The sequence below is a fragment of the Leucopleurus acutus genome, assembly GCF_964270905.1.
Source record: "Leucopleurus acutus genome assembly, chromosome: 11".
Classification (NCBI taxonomy): domain Eukaryota; kingdom Metazoa; phylum Chordata; class Mammalia; order Artiodactyla; family Delphinidae; genus Leucopleurus; species Leucopleurus acutus.
The window spans coordinates 48,172,401-48,194,964 of NC_139152.1; the positions used below are offsets into that span (position 1 = coordinate 48,172,401).

Below are 22,564 nucleotides of genomic sequence, written 5' to 3' on the forward strand. Positions count from 1 at the left end.
CCCTAGTGGACTACTAACCGTATCAGTTACTATGACATCACAAAGACACGTAATATTGTGTGTATTTTCATGGTAGGGGTTAAATACAAGTGATATGGTTAATTAATGTTTAGCAATAGAGTTTAAAGCCTGAAATTCCAGGTGTCTCACATTCAATAATGTGTCAACAGCACATAGCTCTATATTTTTTTGTGGCATTTAACCACAAAAGTTGGTATGTGATAATAATAACAACAGTTGAGTTTTATAGCTCGCTAACATCTACCAGGCAGTGTCCTATGTGTTTTATTTGCATTTATTATTCCAGTAACCTTTGGTGGTGGCTAATATTATTATCTCCATTTTATGGATATGGAAACTAAACTTAACCAGTTTAATTAACTTGCCCACAGTCATACGGTTAGGATCACTTGATTCCAGATCTGCCAACTCCTGAGTACATGTTCTTAAATATTGCTTCAGGGCTGCCTGTAAATGACCTTGTAGGTTGTGCAGGGCACAACTCCAGGTGTCTGCCTACACATTGTACACATTGTGAGTGCTCCAAGACTGTCCTGGTAGGTGCACACACAAAGAAGTGAATTCTAATGCTTTTAAGTGTTATTTATTTTTACATTTTTATTGCATGGTATACAGTGAGTGATGGGAACCTGGGCAGGGATTTCTATCCCTCCCTCCCTCCTTCCTTTCTCCCTTCCCCCCTCCCCCCCTTTCCCCCTCCCTCCCTCCCTCCCTCCCTCCCTCCCTCCCTCCCTCCCTTCCTTCCTTCCTTCCTTCCTTCCTTCCTTCCTTCCTTCCTTCCTTCCTTTCTTCCTTCCTTCCTCCCTCCTTTCTTTCCAGCAAGGACATGCCTGGATGTAAATTCCATTGAGGAAAGGATGGAATTCAACCAAAAGGTTGTTTCTTGCCTATTGTTATTTCCCATATTCTAGTGCAGCTAATGCTCTTAGGAGAATGAAACTACCCCTTTAGAAGTCCTCCTTCAGGTAGTGTTAGTGAAAATCGTATAATGCCACCCATTCTTTTTCTGAGGCCTGAGGCCAGAATATTCTTTCACTATTATTTATTATTGTCATGGAGCCATTAGCTTTTGCCATTAGAAGCTATACTTATACTAAAGGTGTTAACAGCTGGATGTATGTGCTCCAAATTCTCATTACATGCTGCCGACCTCTCCCTATAAATCTCAGCTTGGAGATATCAGCTTTCTACTTGTTGGCTCTAATTGGAAAGTTCTCTGCTATATCCAGGTACAGAATGTACTATCAGAGCTTGAATTTCTGCCCCTTATTAACATTGCCTTTGTGACTTATTTCCTCAATTCTCTTTCCATTGGCGATCCGGCTGAAACAAATTCCTCAGTTTTATATACAAAGTGAGCTTGTGGTAGAACACATTACAAATCATGCAATGCAATAAAAGAGAGCACAGTCTAATACTTTTACCATTAGAGAATATTAAAATGTCCTTTACTAATTAATTACTTGCACACCATTTTTTCACTTAATAATTTAGAAATAAATTCATGCATTTTTCATCAGTTTGAAACTCATTTTACAGTTAAAAATCCAACTGTCAAGTATGCAATAGGAAATTTCATGAAGAGTTTGTGAGGAGTTGTGTTATAATTTCCTGAAACCTAATTTCCTGAAACCTACACTTCAAATGGTTTCTAATTTTATGGATATGGAAACTAAAGACTCTTGTGTAATCCAGAGGTGGCAAAGGGAACGTTTGTGACTTGATTCATCTGTCCATCAGGAAAAATATTTCCCTGAGAGAATCCTTTAGATTTCCCATATATTTAAGCTGGTGAATTTTCCGATGGTGTATCATTATATCCTTTTTTTGAAGTAGGAAGCCTATATACCATACTTAAAAACTCTTAAACACTCAAACATTTCTGTTCTAGGTTCTTTACATATGTTAATAATGACATACTAGACATCAGTGTTACTCAGAAAGATTCATCTTAAGTGCATACTTAGAAGTATTTTTGTCTTCAGTAGATATTTAAATATTTAAACAGTTACTTCTCAAATTTCAATCAAAAAGCACTTACTTTGAAATAATTGTGTAGGGTAGGCTGAATGTGAGTTTTGTTCTCCTTAGGTTTTAATTTATTTTTTCTATTAAAAATTGATCAAACAGTTTTCAAATAAATGAAGCTCAAGCTTCATGAGGCCATGAGGTAAAATGATCAAAACTGTACAATTTCTAAATTAAGATCTATGTAGAATTATGATATTTCCAAGAAATTAAACACGAACACTTCCTTTTTCCTCAAATGAACGTATTTTCCCTAGCATTACTATCAAGAAAATAGGACAAATTTTAACTTAGAAAAATCTTCATTATTGAAGTTTGAGGTTAAATAATCATCCTCTTTTTGGAAGAGGATGGAACACAATTTTTCCAGGCCTTTTCTGATTAAGTTATTCTACAGAACATTTAGACTATGTGCTTCTCTTATATTTGGTGACAGAATATGTGTACAAAATAGGAATTTATTATTGGATGTTGCTACTTTCAGAATTATAGGGGTGCTGGGCAAATTCAGCTGAAGAGACAATAGGTATATTAAAAGATAAACTTCACTCTGTACGACAGACTCTAGGTCCATCCACCTCACTACAAATAACTCAATTTCGTTTCTTTCTATGGCTGAGTAATATTCCATTGTATATATGTGCCACATCTTCCTTATCCATTCATCTGTTGATGGACACTTAGGTTGCTTCCATGTCCTAGCTATTGTAAATAGTGCTGCAATGAACATTGTGGTACATGACTCTTTTTGAATTATGGTTTGCTCAGGGTATATGCCCAGTAGTGGGATTGCTGGGTCGTATGGTAGTTCTATTTGTAGTTTTTTAAGGAACCTCCATACTGTTCTCCATAGTGGCTGTATCAATTTACATTCCCACCAACAGTGCAAGAGTGTTCCCTTTTCTCCACACCCTCTCGAGCATTTGTTGTTTCTAGATTTTTTGATGATGGCCATTCTGACCAGTGTGAGATGATATCTCATTGTAGTTTTGATTTGCATTTGAGTGAAGTAAGTCAGAAAGAGAAAAGCAAATACCGTATGCTAACACAGATATATGGAATCTAAGAAAAAAAAAAAAAGGTCATGAAGAACCTAGAGGTAAGATGGGAATAAAGACACAGACCTACTAGAGAATGGACTTGAGGATATGGGGAGGGGGAAGGGTAAGCTGTGACAAAGCGAGAGAGTGGCATGGACATATATACACTACAAAACGTAAAATAGATAGCTAGTGGGAAGCAGCTGCATAGCACAGGGAGATCAGCTCGGTGCTTTGTGACCACCTAGAGGGGTGGGATAGGGAGGGTGGGAGGGAGGGAGACACAAGAGGGAAGAGATATGGGGATATATGTATATGTATAACTGATTCACTTTGTTATAAAGCAGAAACTAACACACCATTGTAAAGCAATTATACTCCAATAAAGATGTTAAAAAAAAAGATAAACTGAGGCATATTAAAATTCTTAAGCATTTGAGCAAAAAGCTATTGGAATTAGCACCAAACCAGAAGAGAGGAGTGCTCCGCCAACAGGAGCCTAGGAGACACTTCTATAGAGAAAAAGCAGAAGCAAAGTAAGGAAGTTGTTGGCTGGCTACGGCTTACGGCCTAGCTGGCTGCTTGTGATTGGTTGTCTTTCGTGTTTTGATTTCATAACCGTGAGGCACTCACAAGCATAGATTTTGTTTGCTTACATAGGCCTCCGCAGCATTACGGCCACCACAGTCTAACGGCCTCCCTGTTTAATTAATTTAACAAGAGGTACACACTTTGGATATGTATTATATTATGAATTTGATTGCATGGATTTAAGAGAGATTTCAGCTTTCACGTAGCATCAAACACACTGTGTTAATCCACATGTTACTCTCTGAGCGCAGAGACCTGACATTATTTTTCAGATAATATGTAGATTGTGAGAAAATAATTCCTGATTTTGAAAACTTAGAAAATTTTGTTCCTATTTCCAAAATGGATCTGTGCTAGTCAAGTACCACTGACCTCTTTGCTCATTTCTTTATATAGAAAATGGAGACCATGGTTAAGAAGAGTCAGCTTCTACCTTTTAAGTATTAAGAAGCTATCACCAAGTCACACTGCTCAATTGTAAACGTGGTCTTTTCTGGTTTAGTAGAAAGGTTATCTTTGTTTCAACCTCAGATTGCCCTTAGTAAAAGAAGCAGCTCCCATTCTGATCTTTTTGGGTGCACACTGGAAGACAAAGGAAGAAATGTGTCACAAATATTAAAAACTGTTAAAAGTGCATAAACTTAGGATACCACTAAATGTGAATCTGTAATCTGTAATACCCACATAAATGTCTCGGGCTCAAAGGACACTAACAGAATGCATTTGGCGACAAGAGAATTTTTTCCCCAAATACTTTTAATACAACAATAATCTGATATTTTATAGTGACTAGTCATTTCCACCTCTTTGCCTCCCTGCTCTTTGATCATTCTATTTCTCCGTTTCCTCCTTCTTCTTTCTTTCTTGGCATTCCCCTAAAAATAGGAATGTATTCTATTATCGTGGTCATTGCCTTTTATTTTTTAAGTTGCCATTATTTTCCAATCTTGTGATTCTTGTTTTATAGGAACTACAATTCTGGATGGAGGAAGAATTTTAAAAATAAAGTTTTTAATAGTACTTCCTTTTCTGTTGCATTTCAGTGGGTTAATAACTTTTTCTGAAAAAAATATAATTGATAGTGCTGTGTGTTATCAAGTGCTAAGCTGTCTGCAAGTAGTATATCATTTTATTATTTCAATGACCTATGAAGTATTTCTATTTTGGAAAGGAAGAAACTTTGACTTTCAGAAGGTTAACTAAATTTTCCAAATTCACATAGCTTGTTAGTGGTTGGCCCAAGAAAAGACAGATCCTGACTCTTAATTTTTAAATATTCTGCAAGTAATTCTTGGATGTCTTAGAATTAAGCATTACTTAAATAGTTTCTCAGTACATCAAGTATAAATATTAAAACCTCTTCCATGATAATCTTTTAGAAAAAAAAGTTTATATGTTTCTAAAAAGGTGGACTAGAATCTCTGATAACTGTGTTTGCTTATAATTAACATAGGAAACATAGTATTAAGTACTTGTATGAATATCAAATTATAAGAACAGCAAAAGTATTTTCATGTGTTCATATTTCTGTACCTTATCTATTAATACATGAGTTGCATTATACCTTGGTTGTTGACATGATCTGAATTAGCATAGTTCTGTTTTCAGCTTCAAATACTGATTTGGTAGTTTGCAATCCAGTCCAGTTTTTATCTATCATTGCGAAGTATCAACTCAGTAATACACACCTGACCAAATTTTATAATCCTTTAGGCTCATGGGCTCTGACCTTGAAGCCTTTAAAAAATATGTTGGGGCTTCCCTGGTGGCGCAGTGGTTGAGAGTCCACCTGCTGATGCAGGGGACACAGGTTCGTGCCCCAGTCCGGGAAGATCCCACATGCCACGGAGCGGCTGGGCCCATGAGCCATGGCCGCTGAGCCTGTGCGTCCGGAGCTTGTGCTCCGCAGCAGGAGAGGCCACAACAGTGAGAGGCCCGCGTACCGCAAAAAAAAAAAAAAAGTTGGTTTTGTTTTCCAAAGATTCTTAGCAACTCCAAGACTTGGTCCAGGATTTGAAAGCTAATTTTTCATAATGCTCTTGCAGTTCTTACCAACTTTCTTTGATTTTATCATACCCTATCCTGGAAATTAGTCTTTAGTTTGCTCTGTTAGTTTTTGTTTGCTACAGTGTATTGTGCTCCTGTCTTATCCCTCCTCTCATAATGTTCTTACAGATATTACTGTTTATATGCAATAAAACAAACACAAAAACAACCCAGAACTACAACCCAAACTCTTTGTGATAGTGAGGGAGTTGAAACCATGCTGTACGACCAAAGTGATGTAGGAAAAGACAGTGTTGCCAACAAAGAATGGCAGCCATTGTCACTGGCTCATTCTCATCATGGGCTTAAAATTCACATTTCTACTAAAAGCAACATCAGCAGATGCTAACCCATGTTTCAGCCTTGTGCCAAATTTAAATGCTTGTAAGGAAACTCAGAAATACTGCTAGAAACGAAGGAGGCATTAGACTTATGCAATTTGTAAGCAGACCGAAGGGAAATTTGTGATTTACTCTTTGTTTTTAATATTTGACTTTTGGGGGAGGGTAGATCTCATGATTGCAACTTACACATTCTATTTAAATTTTGGTGACTGTCCCTTTTTTGTCATTGGAAATAATATGTTAACTTGAACTCTGCACTCTGACAGAAAAAAACACCTTAGAATTTCATTTTTCCAAACATTGAGATTGTTCTTTTCATTTTCTACAAGAAATTAAATGACTGAGATTCTGAAAATAATGTAGTGCTTTCTCTAAAATACTCTTGCATTCCATCTACCCAAATAGCACAAGGATCGATGCCACCGTTGGCTACTAAAGCCATTTATCATGGCAAATGTTTGCAATTGTGTAGGATTTATTTCAATGATTTTCTTTTTCTTTTTTACTATTTGACTGACAGATGTAATGAAAGTCATTGGCAGCCCCTATCAAAAACAAGTGCTGCTGTGTACTAGCAACTGAAAATACCCCTTTCATCTTGGCAACCTAATAGAGAGCCTGGTATTCTAAATGTCTTCTCAAAAAGAAAAAAAGAAAAGAAAAGAAAATTTTAAAAAGAATATTTTGGTGCTTAGGCAAAGTCTCCTCAGAAACCTTTAAACTTCTGTTGTACGGGTTTTTTGAGAGGAGCTGCATGTATGAAAAATGACTTACATGGGCAAATTGAGAAGTCTACAAAGGTTTCTAGTTGAACAAAACACTGAGGGCAACATTTGTATAGAAAAATTTTTTAGTATATGTTTGTTTGTTTGTTTATTTTTACAGTTGACCCTTGAACAACAGGGATTTGAACTGCGCTGGTCCACTTCTACAGGGATTTTTTTCAATAAATACATACTAGAGCACTACACAATCTGTGGTTGGTTGAATCTGTGGATACGGAACCTCAGATACAGAGGAACTGCGGGTACGGAGGGCCGACTATAAGGTATACTGGGATTTTCAACTGCATGGAAGCTCAGCGCACCTAACCCCTCTGCATTGTTTAAAGGTGGATTGTATATACATACACGTATTACTTGAAACAATCGTGTATAAACTCTTTAAGCTTTTTCTCTGCCTTTATATTGGAGCTGTGGTAGCTGCCAGGATACGTTGTAGTAAAATAGCACACACAAAGTATTTGCTTAGGTAAATCTGTATCCTGCACCCACCTCTTCCATCTCAGAGGCCTTCCCTAATCACATTAGCTAAAAGGACCATTTCCCCCAACCCCTTATTCCTATGATACTTTAAAAAAATTTACCTCATACAAAGCAATCCTTTTAATTTGTCCATTTGTATCCCCTACTAGGGCAGAGTACATTGTGTGTTGATTTTCTGCCAGATTCTCCTGAGTCTAGTCTTATACATAACATGCACTCATGCACTATTCATTCATTCAAAAATAATTCTTAGTACTTGTCTTGAGATGGGGAAAATGTGACGAACAAAAATGAAGACCCTGCCCTTATGGGACACAAAATTCTTTGTATTAAAAAGTAAATTTTTTTGATAGTTCCAGATTTATTCTATAACCGTGCAATAGTTTCTAGGGCTCTTATTATATATGTGTCAGAATAGAAATAAAGCTAGTCTCTTTTTTTTTTAATGTTCCCTTTATAACTTTTCTGCCTTTCTTCCAGGGAGTCACTTTAGCATGGGTAAACATTATCGGTTATCATTGTTTCTTACTTTCTCCATTTGTGAAAAGAGGGAGCCAATTCCAAGGCTTTTCTACAGCCTAGGGCTTAATAAACCATTATCAATTGTGCTTTCCAATGTGTGTCAGTTTCTCTTTATAGAGAGCCTTTCTGGCCTTTTCCTACATGTTACTAATAAGGCAGTTTAGAGTTTGTTTGGTGGGAAGATGTGCAGTAATGTTAATAGTCCACCATTTTGGAATATCAGTATTCTATCCGAGTAACCTGAAACACTGAATAAAAGTCTAACAAAACAGACGTTTCCTAATGTTGCTTTAAATGGTGTTTTAAGAAAAAAATGTTTGAATTTACAGTTTCTTTTTTAAATTAAATTTATTTATTTTATTTTTGGCTGAGTTGGGTCTTTGTTGCTGCATGCGGGCTTTCTCTAGTTGCAGCAAGCGGGGGCTACTCTTTGTTGCAGTGCACAGGCTTCTCATTGCAGTGGCTTCTCTTGTTGCAGAGCATGGGCTGTAGGTGCGTGGGCTTCAGCAGTTGTGGCGCGGGGGCTCAGTAGTTGTGGCTCGCGGGCTGTAGAGCGCAGGTTTAATAGTTGTGGCTTGTGGGCTCTAGAGCACAGGCTGAGTAGTTGTGGCTCACGGGCTTAGTTGCTCCACAGCATGTGGGATCTTCCCAGACCAGGGATCGAACCCGTGTCCCCTGCATTGGCAGGCAGATTCTTAACCACTGAGCCACCAGGGAAGCCCTGAATTTACAGATTTTTAAGATTGTAACCTTAATTTATTTTAACTTAAACACAGTCTAATATAAAACCTTTCCTACCCATTTTTGTGCTGGAGTAATACTTTACGAACTGATGTGACAAGAGTTGCAAAAGTTGCTGTCTTAGCGTTTCCCGTATGAATACACTGTCGTTCGTTTCTTTGCTTCATACTGACCCTTGGGCCTGGAATGTCCTTCCCCTTTTCCTTTTAGTTCACTTGTTCCTTTCTATCTTTTAAGAAACATTGCTTTTTCTAGGATTCTGTCCCTGTCCTTACTTACCTGAGGCTGGTTAATTATCATAAAGCCAAGCACATCGTTATTTCTCAGTGTTTTCATAAAGCCATGAGCATAGTTATTTCCTTTATCACATTTTTCATAATTATTTATTTCTAGCTTTGCATCCCCTAATTAGTCTGTGAGCTCTTTGATCCTAGAGACTTTATCGTGCTCTGGTTTGTAACAATCTAACCCAACATGGTGTCTGGCACATAGGTTGTCGGAGACTTTTCAGGTGGCTATAACAAAATACCACAGACTGGGCAGCTTACAAACAACAGAAATTTATCTTTTATAGTTCTGGAGGCTGGAAGTCTGAGATCAGGGTGCAACATGGTCAGGTGAGGGCCCTCTTTCAGGTCGCTGATTTCTTGTATCCTCATATGGTGGGGGAAGTGAGCTAGCTTTCTGGAGGCTCTTTCTTAAGGGTCCTAATCCCATTTCTAATAACCTTCCAAAGGCCCTACCTCCTAATACCATCATCTTAGGTGTTAGATCTTCAACATAGAATTTTGGGAGACACAGACATTCAGAACAGAGCATAGATCATGCTCAGTATATGTCCATAAATGGATGAATAAAAATTAAGGATTAAGATTAGATCCAATTCTTTGTGCAGAGGATAGAACCTCAAAGAAGGTATAGTCCAGAAGGGAGAATACAGTTCAACAATGATTACTTTTTCCATTATGATAATCGCTGAAGTTATGAAATATAGGGGCAATAATGAAATGAAAGTTGATTAGGGAAGAGCATGCAATTTAGGCCAGAAAATTGAACTGACGATGAACTCAGATTATGGTTATGGGGACCAATTGAGAAGGATTCTTGAATGATTATGAAGAATTTGCAAGGAGTGTACCAAGTAAAGAATGATGAAATTTAATTGAAAATAACTTGTTGAAACTTTATAATAATTGGGAAAATAGACACGAAGGTGTGGGAAAATAGACACGAAAGTGTAGGAAAATTCATTTTAATGCTGTAAATTATTGATGAATTATCACTGCCAGCATATACTCAAAATAGACTTATGTTGTCAATTTTTAAAAGCCCTTGGATAATTTAGATTAATATAATTCACTTAAAATCTATATAAAATATTAATAAGTGACATTACCCACCACATTAAGACCTTGCTCCATGTCATGGACTGTGCTGCATACTTTTGTATGCATTATCTTTAATACTTAATCCAGTGCAATTGTTCACATTTTACAGATGAGAAAACAGAGGGTTAGAGAGTTCATTCCACTTGTCTTTGATCACACAATTCATTAAATACCAGATCCGGCATTAAATCCATTCCATTTGAATTGAAAGTTTGTGCCTCATTACACTACACTGTCATATACGCCAGTGAGTCCCTGAAGTACGTATACATTTTCAGCATGAGCTTAAAGTGTCAAGCATAAGTGTATATAATTTAGTTATCTTTTACGTGGTCACTCATTCATTCATTTATTCATTCATCAAACATTCATCGTCTCTCTAGGCACTGAGCAAGGTACTGCATATAAAACACATTTGCATGCTTTTTTGGAATTTATAGTGGAAGAGAAAGGCATTTAGAAATATAAATAACTATGTAATAACAATCTTGATAAATTCTGTGAAGAAAAATACAGTGCCTTTTGTTAAGTAGATTACAGAGCAGGGTTCACATGTACTTACTTTCCTGTGGGCAAAGGTAATTAGATTTACAATATAGCTTACTGTAACTCAAGAAGATGCTTAAAATAGCTCTAGATAAGTGGTACCACACCAGTGTAATCAAGCCGAACAGTTTGAAAACATTGCTCTTCCAGCAGCCTTTCGACAGGACAAAGGGAATTTTGGTGAATTGAAGAAAATGGTCCTGACAGGTTTTGAAACTTTACCAAATGTCATGTCTGTATTTCAGCTTTGGAAGGTGACTTTGGAACTCTCTCTACAATGACCTACATCTGTTCACAAAAGATAATAAATATCCATGAAGATGATTATTGCGCTGCCCTTTAGAGAGCAGTATCTATCCTGCTGCAACTCTGAGCATGTGGGAGATTTTGAACTAGACATATTGAGAGAGTATTCGATAAGTTTGAATATTTGGCTTCATGTATTGCTAACATTTGGCATAAAATCTAAACAGCAGTAGAACAGGAGAATTTATATCATTTAAGACCTAATAAAGCTGAATGGCCAAACTAAAACAAACAACCAAAAACATTTTTAAAAGGCAAACAAAGCAAGGCAAAACAATGTGAAACTTAACCAGATGTTAATAGCAACTTAGGTCCTGCCTTTATTGTAGTTCAAAGGTTATGACAGCCTAAATTTCAATTTCAGAAGTTACCTTTGGCCTGTGTTATAATGATGTTATAAGTAACTGGCACTTAAGGAATTTGTGAAAATTGCAGAAAAAGCAAAGTCAGTGATCTCTGTTGTTTTTTTTCTCACCAACAAATATGTGTTGTAGTTTGACTTTTCTTTCTGTTCAAAATCTGTTCATGAACCGATGGAAATCTGGTAATTTCCTGACAGTTGGAGGTACTTTTGTAATTATCTGTAAATCTGAAAGGCTTGAGACTATTTATTAGCTGTCAGGGAGCCATTGAAATGCTTTTCATGAATTAAGTGGAAATGTATGTTAAAGATAGAAGTTAAGCAAGAAATCCGATATCATAATTGAAACTCATTGTTGTCTATCAACTCTAGGTATTGTAAGTCTCCCCTATTATCACCTTTCCTGAGAGTTCCTTATCCTGTCAGTACTTCTCAGTATCCTCTCCCTTGTCTTTCTTTCCTCCTCTCACAAAAGAGGAATTGTTAAGTTGGGTCTTGAGGAATAAATAGGAGCTTTGCTAACAGAAAAGTGAGAAAAGGATTCCTTGATAGGCACTGACTTCTACCAAGGCGGTAAAAACATGAAGGTATGAAACAGCATGGGTTAAGCTGAAAACTGAATTAATTCAGTGTTGTTAGAACATATAGTGCAAGGCAAGAAGTGACAGTAGAGGAGAACGATGGGGGAAGGGGTCAAAACAGATGGCAAAACCATCCAAGATCAAGAAGAACTTATCGTATATTAGGTGAGGGCCTATTTGGTGACCAGGAAGGGGCTTACCTCTACTACCAGGGCAGGAGGGAATGAATGAAGGATTAATAGAGATACAGAAATGTGCACAGATAAGAACACATTTGTGAGATTTCATGCCTGGTCTGATGGTTTTCATTTTCTTTGCAAATAAGAAGCCTGGTTAACCACAGGTGATGACAGAGTGGTCAGGAAACTTGAGGAGAGAGGAAGCTGTTTAGAACTGTATTGGAAAGGAGAGGAAGGTACCAAGAGGTGTGAAAAAAGCTTACTGGGAGAGGCACTGAGAGTCCTGCTAAAACTGAAATCTATGAATGTGTATTGGCATCCGTCTGTGCACTTAATTTATAGTTTTAGAGCTCTACTTAGTACTCTAATTGTAGGGCCCATTTTTGACTTCGGAATTTTCAGGTTCCTTGTTACCAGAAGACAAAGTTGACTTGAGAACATTGATAATTATAGATGATATTAATATTTATTGGGTGCTTATTGTGCTAGGAATCGTGCTTAGTACATTATGGACATTGCCACATTTATTCCCCTCTTTCCTATGAAGTATAAGTATTATTCCCATTTTAAAAAACAAACTGAGAATCCTGTTAAGTAATTTTCCCAAGGTATTTTACCAATGAGAAGCAGAACTAGGATTTGAATGAAGATCAACATTGCAGCTGAGTAGAAAAAAAATTGAGGTTAAAAAGCGCTAATAGTTTGGGAGAAGATGTAAGTGTCAAAACAGTGGAAAATTTCAGGGAAATTCCAGGACAGAATTGATGGAAATAAGGTTTTTAGTGTTGTATAAAAGATGGGAAGCTAATTGGGAATCGGAATGTCAATGCTTAAGACTCCAGTAATAGAAGCATTCAGAGTGCCCATTAGCTTCAAGTTGGAAGTGAGTTACTGAAAGGAGAGTAGAAGTGGAGGTTGTGGATTCTCTGGCTAGGTTATTGATCATAGTGCATGATTATTGATCATCAGTATTGATTATGGTGAGACTTTGGAGTGAAGAGAAATGGATTTTGAAGAAATGATCTGAAGGATGATAAGTCCTAGTTTTCAGGATGATATAACTTGATGAAATGAACTTAAATGAAGAAAGATTTCTTTGTATGAGTTGAAAAAGTAATGACAATAAGATGGAGAGTGGAACTAGGATTATGGTGAGCCTCTGTTCTGGACCTAATGATATGGAATTAGCATGTATTCAGGAGGACTCAATATAAGTCAGGTCTTCAAGGAGAAAAGATCATGGAGAGAATACAATGTCTAGGTTAGGAATAAGGAAATTTATTTGAAAAAAATGGGAGCTCTAGAGGATACAGTGAAAAATATTGGGAAGGACATCAAGAGGGGTGGGGTAGGGTGGAGAGTATGAACCAATAGGAAAAAATAGTGTAGTTATGTGAGTATGAGACTGAGAAAGAGGATTAGTGATTAGAGGAAACAGTTAATTTAGGACCTGAGAGTATGAGAGACAGAGGCATCAGTGGAATTTGATGGCTTCAAATTTGTAAATGGAGCTTTGGTTTAAAGGTGTTTATCTATTTTGATTCCAAATAGTGCCATGATTTGACTTCAGCCACATTAATTTTGAGCTGAGTGTGGCGCTGTCCAAAGTTCTGTAGGTGTTGAGCTGATGGAGGTACCTTGCTGGTCGGTCGTTCAATATAAGATCTGGATTAAAAATAACTGGATTTATGCTTCTGGTTCTGTCACCTGCTTAATAATATTTTACTTAAAAAATCTAATATTGATATTAGTACATATTACTTAGGCATCTTTTTCTAATATTTCACTTATTCAAAGCATCACACTGCATTAATATTTAGTGTTTAGGATTGTATATCATCATCTTTTGATTATTAGGACAGGTTCCTACTTAATGATATTAATTTCTATTGCTATATTTAAAAACAACATAGTCTTACCTAAGCACTTGAATAACTGTAACACAAATTAAGAAATATAAATGGGGTCTGTAGATTTACTTTTTCCAAAATGTATGGAAAAGAAAGGTGGCTTATAGAAAATAAAGTAGATACAACATCATCAAGTGGATTTTCTCCAAAAATTCATCAGATTTTAGCACTGGAAGTGTTTTTACACATCACATAGTGCATCCACTCATCAATGCAAGCATTCAAGGTCTTTTTTTTTTTTTAACATCTTTATTGGAGTATAATTGTTTTACAATGGAGTGCTAATTTCTCCTGTATAACAAAGTGAATCAGCTATACATATACATATATTCCCCATATCTCCTCTCTCTTGCATCTCCCTCCCACCCTCCCTATCCCACCCCTCTAGGTGGTCACAAAGCACCGTGCTGATCTCCCTGTGCTGTACAGCTGCTTCCCACTAGCTATCTATTTTACATTTGGTAGTGTATACATGTCCATGCCACTCTCTCACTTCGTCTCAGGGTCTTTTTATGAAAGATATATCTTCTAACTGTATGGTAGTTGTGGAAAGAGTGAGCAAAATTGAGGTTGGAATGTTGGCTTCTGCCCCTAAAATTGTGTAACCCTGAAAACTTGGCTTCTCCAAGCCTAGTGTTCCCTGTTCTATAAAATGGGAATGCTAGTATTATCAAAGAGTAATTGAGAGGATTGCAGCAGCCCATTTAACTTTTAGACACCTCTAGCTATCAGAGGTTATATTTACATGGAACAAAACTCTGTCTCTCTCTAGTTTTCTAACATATTTGCTGTACTTCAACTTCCTGGAATTGCATTAGGAAGCTGAAAAATCATCTTAACACTAAGTTTCACACAGAGTTTAATTTTTGATGTTTATGCAGCAATCAGGGCTTTGACAACTCAATAATAACAATGGTTTATTTTCCCCAAAGATAAGTATTGAACACCCAACATATATTAGACAATGCTATGTGGAAGCCCCCCCAGGCAAAATCAGTCATCAGAGGAGTCATGTATATCCCAGGAACCATTTGCTTTCATGGCCCTGCTGTGCTCAGGTGCAGGCTGGGAGCAGCCTGTGGGAAGTGTGGATTCTGTGCAAATCCAGCAAAGGGTTTCAGAGCTCAGCAGATTGTGCCCTTGGTCACTTACACTGCATCTAGCTGGAGGTCTTGGAAGCACCTTGTTCAGGACACCACATCATATGTGTCCACCCTAATCATATGTAAAAATAATATTGCTAAAGGGTCTGGTGTACACTTTGTTTCACAGAAGAAAAGATAAATGTAAATTTGGCTGTAGGGAAGACAGCAGCTAATAGGAGCTCCTATACATTTTGCTTTCTTCACATTTCCCCATGCCAGCCCCCTCATAGCCACCTCCACAGGCATCGTAAAAGTGTGGTGACACCAACAAGACAAACTGATTAAGACATGCTTTTGCAATGTGGTTTGGCCTCAACCTGCTTCATGGTTAATTTTCAATACAATACTTAAAGAAATTATATTTGTTTTCAATACTGATCAACTTTCTTTCATTTTTGACTTCTCCGTTATCAGGCTGGTGATTTACGTCTCCATAACAAAGATACGTGAGCAAGAATTGTGCATCGATATTTTTGCTAAAGTTCTGCAATCACAAATTTCTGTTCTTCTGTCTTCTCACTTTATGTTTACTCTAAGATGGTTTCAGTCATTTCCTTGAATTATGTAATTTTGTTGTACTTGTTTACAGATTTTAGGTTATACTACTTATTAAGGAGTGCAATAGAATTTCTTGAAGTCGGCCATGAAAATGGCTACTTACAGTAGCTGTAGATAGTGTTTCTGTAGTTGTATATTACAAGGCTTTGGAGACTCTGCCTCCTGTGACTTTCAAAGCTCACCCTTTGAATAAGAAGGACTTACTCTTTGGCTTTCTCCTAATGCCTTCACATTCTACAACCTTGGGTCAGTCAGCCCCTTGTCAGCTGATGTGATTCTACATTTTTGCTTTGATCATTAATCACTCACTTTAAGTTCTCCTTTTGTACTGTTTGCTATTTGCTTCCAAAACAAACATGCTTTCTGTGCTTGTGAGGAAAGGAAAGGAGAAAGAGAATTAAAACAAAATAGTAGGTGGGTTCTCAGTTGTTTTTTGCTTTATTGCTAATGCTGACTACTATCATAAAGTTTGGAATTATGATTGAAGTATTCGTGAATAATTCATTCAAGGAACTTTTTCTTAAGCCCTGATGAACACTGAATATTTCCAAATATGATTGGAGGATGCTATTAAGTTAAAGGGGAAAACTCTCTCCTAGAAGAGTAGGTTTATCTGCTGTTTCTTCTGAAAATTTGAATGTGGATTTGCATAGTACTAAATATTCTTTTTAGCTCTACTGTGTTTTCTAAAATAGCTTCTTATTTTTGGAGGGCTTTTTGTCCATTTTGTCAAATATATCAATAAATTTACCTATTTTAACTAATGTAATTTTTAATTTTTATCACTCGGTAGTAACCAACCATGTGTAAACATGAATGATATATTTTCCTCCTCTACATCACACTTCTTAGCCCCTTTAATAAGAACCTTTATAAAAATAAGATCATGAACCCTGGGTAATGTATTTTAGTTGCAACAAACATTCCTAAGTTAATTAATTATGAGATGACTGTACACCAGACATAGAACTTCATGACACCATGAAGTATTAAAATACTGAATTAGTTGCTGGTTCTTTCTAAAAAGTATGGCCATTTAAATCACCTAAATAATGGCCTCTGAAATTACAGAATTAAAAAATTATATTTTTTCTACCTGATAATTGGATAAGAGATTGGAAATTAATATAACCTTCCAGGGGCTGAGAGATTCCTGGGTTTTTTTTTACTTCCTTTTCTTGTTTGTATTGATTTTCACTATAATGGATCAAGGAATTTCTTTTAGCTTCTGGACTTTTCTAGAAGTGAGCTAAGTTTTGGGTATTGGTTTTATAGTAAGGGACCTATAACACAAATTGTTTTTTTCAATAAGTAAAAGCCTTTGTCAAACTTCTCTGTGATTTAGCCATTCATGTTTCAGAAGGTCACATATACTAACTTTTGTACAAGGTGAAGTTTACTCAGGTCAAAAGGCATGCCAAAACAAATAGAAAGCATTTTATTTCATTTTAACTACATCTCTTTAAAAAAAAAAAGTGTTTATTTAATGGATATGATCACATGACTGTCAAATTAGTCCTTTCTTTTTTTTTTTTTACACATATCAGCTCACAAGCACATATCTTTTAAGGTCTGTGGCCTGTTTCTGTTTTAAAAAATAATAATAGTAAAAGTACACAATAAAGCAAATGAGGAAACTTTTTCTGCCCTATTTTTCACAACAAAATACTGTAAATTAAGATAATTCTGGTACTCTGATGTTCTAGAGTCAAATCAGGGAATTTCTAAACTCAAACTGTTAAAATAAGTTTACAGTTAAGATACAAAAGAAAGAAAGAAAACTTCCTTATTTCATTATTCTCAAATGTTAGTAACATTATTTTATCTCACATGAGAATCAAAATATGAGAGACATTGCTTTTGGGGCATGGGGTAAATAGTGAATTACTCAAATAATACCAATATATCATTGTATCTACACATGAAATGAATTCAAAATTATGTATTTCAGTGGTAGTCACTGAAGCAAAAAATTAAGTGTAGTAAGATGTTATGTCCTTAAACATGTTAACTATATTATATAAATATTACTTACTGTGGTGTAATAATACCAGTAATTTTGTAAAATATATTTTAATATTGATTCTAAATTCAAATAAATTTAATTGTCACTACAAGGAAGTTCTTCACATATATTGTAGAACTGACAAATTTTTATGAGATATTTACTAAATGAGACAGTTATAGGTACATAGTCTGCTTTTTATAGTCTTGGAACTTCCACAGTAAGCAGATTGACTGCCAGTCTGAAATTCCTTCCGTTTTAGACTACAATGACAAAGTTCTCCGGTCAAACCAGGTAACATTGCAAGTGCTATCTCAGTGACATTGTATTATCTCTGTTCTCTCCTCTTAGTCTTTGCTCCTGTGAAATATATTTCAATAATCTTTGCGCTACACCATACTCTGTAAAACAATCTGATTTCTCTGGATCATATCTAAAAGTTGATTAATTATATTGGTTAATAATAAGACAAATAGGACTTATGTTCGTAAATAAATCTCATATTTTTCAAGTCAGGAATAAGCAAGGATCTAATATTTATTCATCTATATAAACTAATATTTTTCATTGTTTCAAGTACCAACTATTGATAATAATAATAGTTCTTATTATATTCTTCTTTTTCTTCTTCTTATTTTGTTGCCAAACACTGTGCTAGTATTTTACAAAATATTAACTGACTTAATTTAGTAGTCATGATTCTGAGTTAAATACTACTACATCCCCTTTTTTTCCAGGTAAGGGGATTGGACAGAGAAGTCAAAAACTTGTCTTAAGGTCTATATAATCAAAGAACATACAAAGAATTGATGGTCAAATTTTGACGATCGTTTTCAAATTTTTCTGATTTATTGTTAGAGCTTAATAATCTTACTGAAATTCTCTTCAGTTTTCGAATTAATACATTTAATGTAAATAGCCTTAATGAATTTATGTAAAAATTTCAAGTTATTGATTTATAAACATACACATACACACACATTTATTTATCATCCTACCAAAAGTGGAAAGAAAAGCCTCGCAAAAGTTAAAGACAAGTTATTGTTTGTTTTGAAGTCCCAGATACTTTGGGCTGAAGTGAATCTCTTTGATGTTTCCACAGGAATTCCTCTACACTTTGGGAAATATGACTTAGGACAGAAAATATAAAGGCAGGCACAAATAAAGGCAGTCACCATAGTTATGACGGGTTAGTGGTGATATGAAGTAATTTAACTAAACAGTCTGTCCATATCTAAAGAGGGCCTTGAAATAAAACCTTGGAGATTTAGAAAAGGCAAACAGCAATTTCAGCCAGTGCAAGAGAAAGCTACATGCTATCAACTCTTTCAGAGATGGAGTTGGATACCTTTTTCATTTTTCTTTTTATCATGCATCTTGATATTTGGGTGATTATTCTTTCATTCTTTTAGGAGTCACTCTTAAGATGTGATGCTTTCCTGTGAAACCTTAGACACAGGAATCTTGGAAACCAAAGGACTCTAGGACTCTGTGCCAATAGAGCTGCTTTGTGAGTACCCTCAGTGTATAATAACGTTTTCTTCTGTCTGAGTCATTCTAAGTCATGCCGCTGTGGAACTGGTGGATCTTAATGTGAATGGGAATGTTAGCTTGGCTGGTGTTTAAATCCATTTTCAAAACTAGAATGGATTTCAAAGTTGGCACTTTTTAGCTTTTAGTCCTTCTATGAGTCTATATTCTGTGTGATCTTGGTCAAGAGATTAAGCTTCAGTTTCTCTGTATATAAAATAGAGCTAAATATACAGACTTCCTTCACTGAAAGGATATTATAAAAGTAGTGAATTTCAATAATAATAATTATATTGTTATTATTACTAATATGAATGCAGGTTTTAAAATAAAGGTGGAGGCTTTAGGTATATACTTTTATTATTATCTTTGTCATTTGCACGCTTTAAAAAATAACTATATTTTGAACAAAAATGTTTATGTTGGGAGTTCTCATATTCATATTTTATTTGTATTGATACATACTCTTTATTACTCACAAAGATTTAATCTAACTTGACCCTCAAAACAATCCTGGTGTAAAGGAGGTCAGGGATTATTATCCCCACTGTGCAGATGAGAAAACTGACCATCAGCACTGTCAGTGTCTTGTTCAAGACTGTATAACTAGTAACAGAGAGAATTTGAAGTCACATGTTCTTAATAACCAGTCTATGCTCTTTTCAAAAACTATATTTAATTGGCCGAATTTCCTTTTTGCATTTGGATTGCTACATACTTTATATTATGAGTATTGTGATAAATTTACGAAGTTGTATCACCTGTTTGTCAAGAACAGTTCCTAGACCAACTGTATGGTTATATTCTGCCTTCATTCTCATGTTCATGAACACGTCTTCGTATGTCCAGGTGGTAGGCAGAATAGTGGCTCCCCACATCCTAATGCCTTCACCTTGTGAATGTTATGTTGCATGGCAAGGGAGAAGTAAGGCTGCTATTCAGATGACCTTGTGATTATCCTTGATTGTATGTATGGGCCCAATGTAATCACCAGAGGCCTGAGAAATGAGAGAAATGGCATGAAAAGGATTCAGCCCAGTGTTGGTGGTTTGAAGGTGGAGGAATGCAGCCACAGTCAAGGAATGTGGGTGGCTTTTAGGAACTAGAAAAGGCAAGGAAACAGATTGTTCCCTTGGCCTCCCACTAACACCCTGATTTTAGCCCAGTGAGATTTCCGACCTCCAGAGCTATGAGATAATAAATTTGCATTGCTTTAAGCCAGTACATTTGTGGTAGTTTATTACAGCTGCGATAAGAAGCTAATACAGCCTGACACTGTGAGATTAGGTGACGAAGCTTGAGAGTAGAGTGGTTTATGCCAGGGTGACTGAAGTCAGTCATGGGGAGATTTGCCTCTTTGGTGTGTTCATTTTTTTGTCCCATGCTAAGCATATAACTGTTGAAGTAGATTGTAATATGTCATATGGTTCCTTTTGGATACATGGTTTACTAAGGGAACGGACTTGTCCTTGCCTATTCCTTATTAGTTAAGAGCACAGACTACGGATCCTGAGTATATGAGCTGACATTCTGGCTCTGATTCTTACTACAGGCATACTTTGTTTTACTGCATTGTACTTTATTGAGATTCCCAGATATTGCATTTTTTTTTCAAATTGAAGATTTGTGGCAACCCTGCATCAAGCAAGCCTAGGCACCATTTTCCCAACAGCATTTGCTCACTTTGTAACTCTGTGTCACATATTGGTAGTTTTTGTAATATTTCAAACTCTTCACCAGCAAAATGATTACAGCTCACTAAAGGCTCAGATGATGATCAGAATTTTTTAGCAATGAAGTAGTTTTTAATTAAGGTATATACATTTTTTAGACATAATACTATTATTGCACACTTAATGGACTACAGTATAGTGTAAACATAAATTTTATGTGTGCTAGGACACCAAAAAATTTATGTAACTTGCTTTATTTTGATATTCGCTTTATTATGGTGGTCTGGAACTGAATCTGCAATATTGCTGAGGTATGCCTGTAATTATGACCTGCCAGAGCGTTCGACTTTTCGTCTGTGAAGCAAAGACAGTAAAAAGCATCTTTTTCATAGGGTTGCTGTGAGAATGAACTGTGTTAATTTATGTTACGTACTTAGAACAGTACTTGGCACATAGTAGGAGCTATGTAAATATTAGCTATTGTTATTATTATTACTTTTATTCCTTAAATACTGTATTCTCTAGGGTCACAGTCTTTGTTTTCATGGATAGACAGGAGAGTGTCCAAAATCTTGGGGGGAATGCTTTTGGGGTAGAAGGATTTTAATGAAACTAAATTCTGTCAATTTCATAATTTATCTAACATAATTTTTAAAAATTATATATATTTGATAGCTAATATTTAATATATTTTAAAATAACATATTTTACTTTTCTTTTTTCTTTTTTTAATTGAGGTATAGTTGATGTATAATATTATATACGTTTAAATGTACAAAATAGTGATTCACAATTTTTAAAAGTTATATACTCCATTTATCATTCTTATAAAATAGATTAAAATCTTTTACTTTTAAATAAGTCCCTTCCTTGTCTGCTCTCATTATCACAAACATGTAGATGGGGCAAGTTTTGCATATTCTATAATAATTCTATAGAATTCTATAGAATTGCATATTCTATAATAATAAAGACAAATTCATTTGTCTTTCTATTTTAGACTCTATTGTGAGTCTTTAGGTTTGTTTTGATGTCACTGTTTAAGCATGCAGATTTCTTGGTGCTAGGAAAAGTATGCAGCACCCTGTAAAAAAAGGTCTTAGATTAAAAAAAAAAATACTTTGCAAGTGAGAAAAACCTAGTCTGAATTTTCAGACATTCTATGAAGAGAGGAGCCTCTGAACTGGGTGAATAGAAATTGCTACTTCATTCACTGTGTCTGGCAGTGGTGTGGTGGATCTTCTAAAGGCCTGGTGGGAGCATATCTTTGATTAACTTTTTAGACTGTGGGCACAGTAGCTATATTGCAAGGCACAATATATTAATTAATTCAGCCAACATATGTTACACACTTCCCAATGTCAACAGATAAATGATGTCTGTTCAAGGCTTTCCCAGGACAGTGGGGAAGAACCGATGATCCCTGAAATAGCATCGATTCTAGTAGTAGAGTTAGGCAGGGATGCAGGATCTGTTTATTCCATCTACCGCCCTACACACGGAGGCCAGTAGCAGCATGCCATGATTTCTTACATAGTTTTTAATCATGCATTGTTCTTATGGAATAGCTTGTCTCTGCCTGTTTTCTGACTCCCTAGGTTTTCTCTGGTAATTGGATACTTAAAAACTATATCACAGACCTATTGAATATGTGGTTTAAAAACACACCAATAATCACATTGTGTGCTTTTAATTAAATGTTATTTCTATTTTCCCTGAAATTTATTTGGCATCTTTGTGGTGTCCTTTAGTCTGTTTCTTCAACTTCTAATTTACAGCCTCAC

The 22,564-nt window shown here is 35.8% G+C and overlaps 1 protein-coding gene across 7 annotated transcripts in view; it reads left to right on the top strand.

Moving 5' to 3' along the window:
* The window catches only part of SLC16A7 (solute carrier family 16 member 7), a 170,317-nt gene that overhangs the window by 38,843 nt on the left and 108,910 nt on the right, over positions 1-22,564 (top strand). For 2 of the 7 annotated variants that reach the window (XM_082849377.1, XM_082849376.1), the window contains exons 2-3: positions 6,956-7,118; positions 18,990-19,087. The exons of 1 other annotated variant lie outside the window; for it this stretch is intronic. The gene's annotated coding sequence lies outside the window, so the exon portion shown is untranslated. Of the gene's footprint in view, positions 1-5,632; positions 7,119-18,989; positions 19,088-22,564 lie in introns of those variants that run through there. 4 more of the 7 variants (XM_082849380.1, XM_082849379.1, XM_082849378.1 and 1 more) reach the window with 3 other exon arrangements.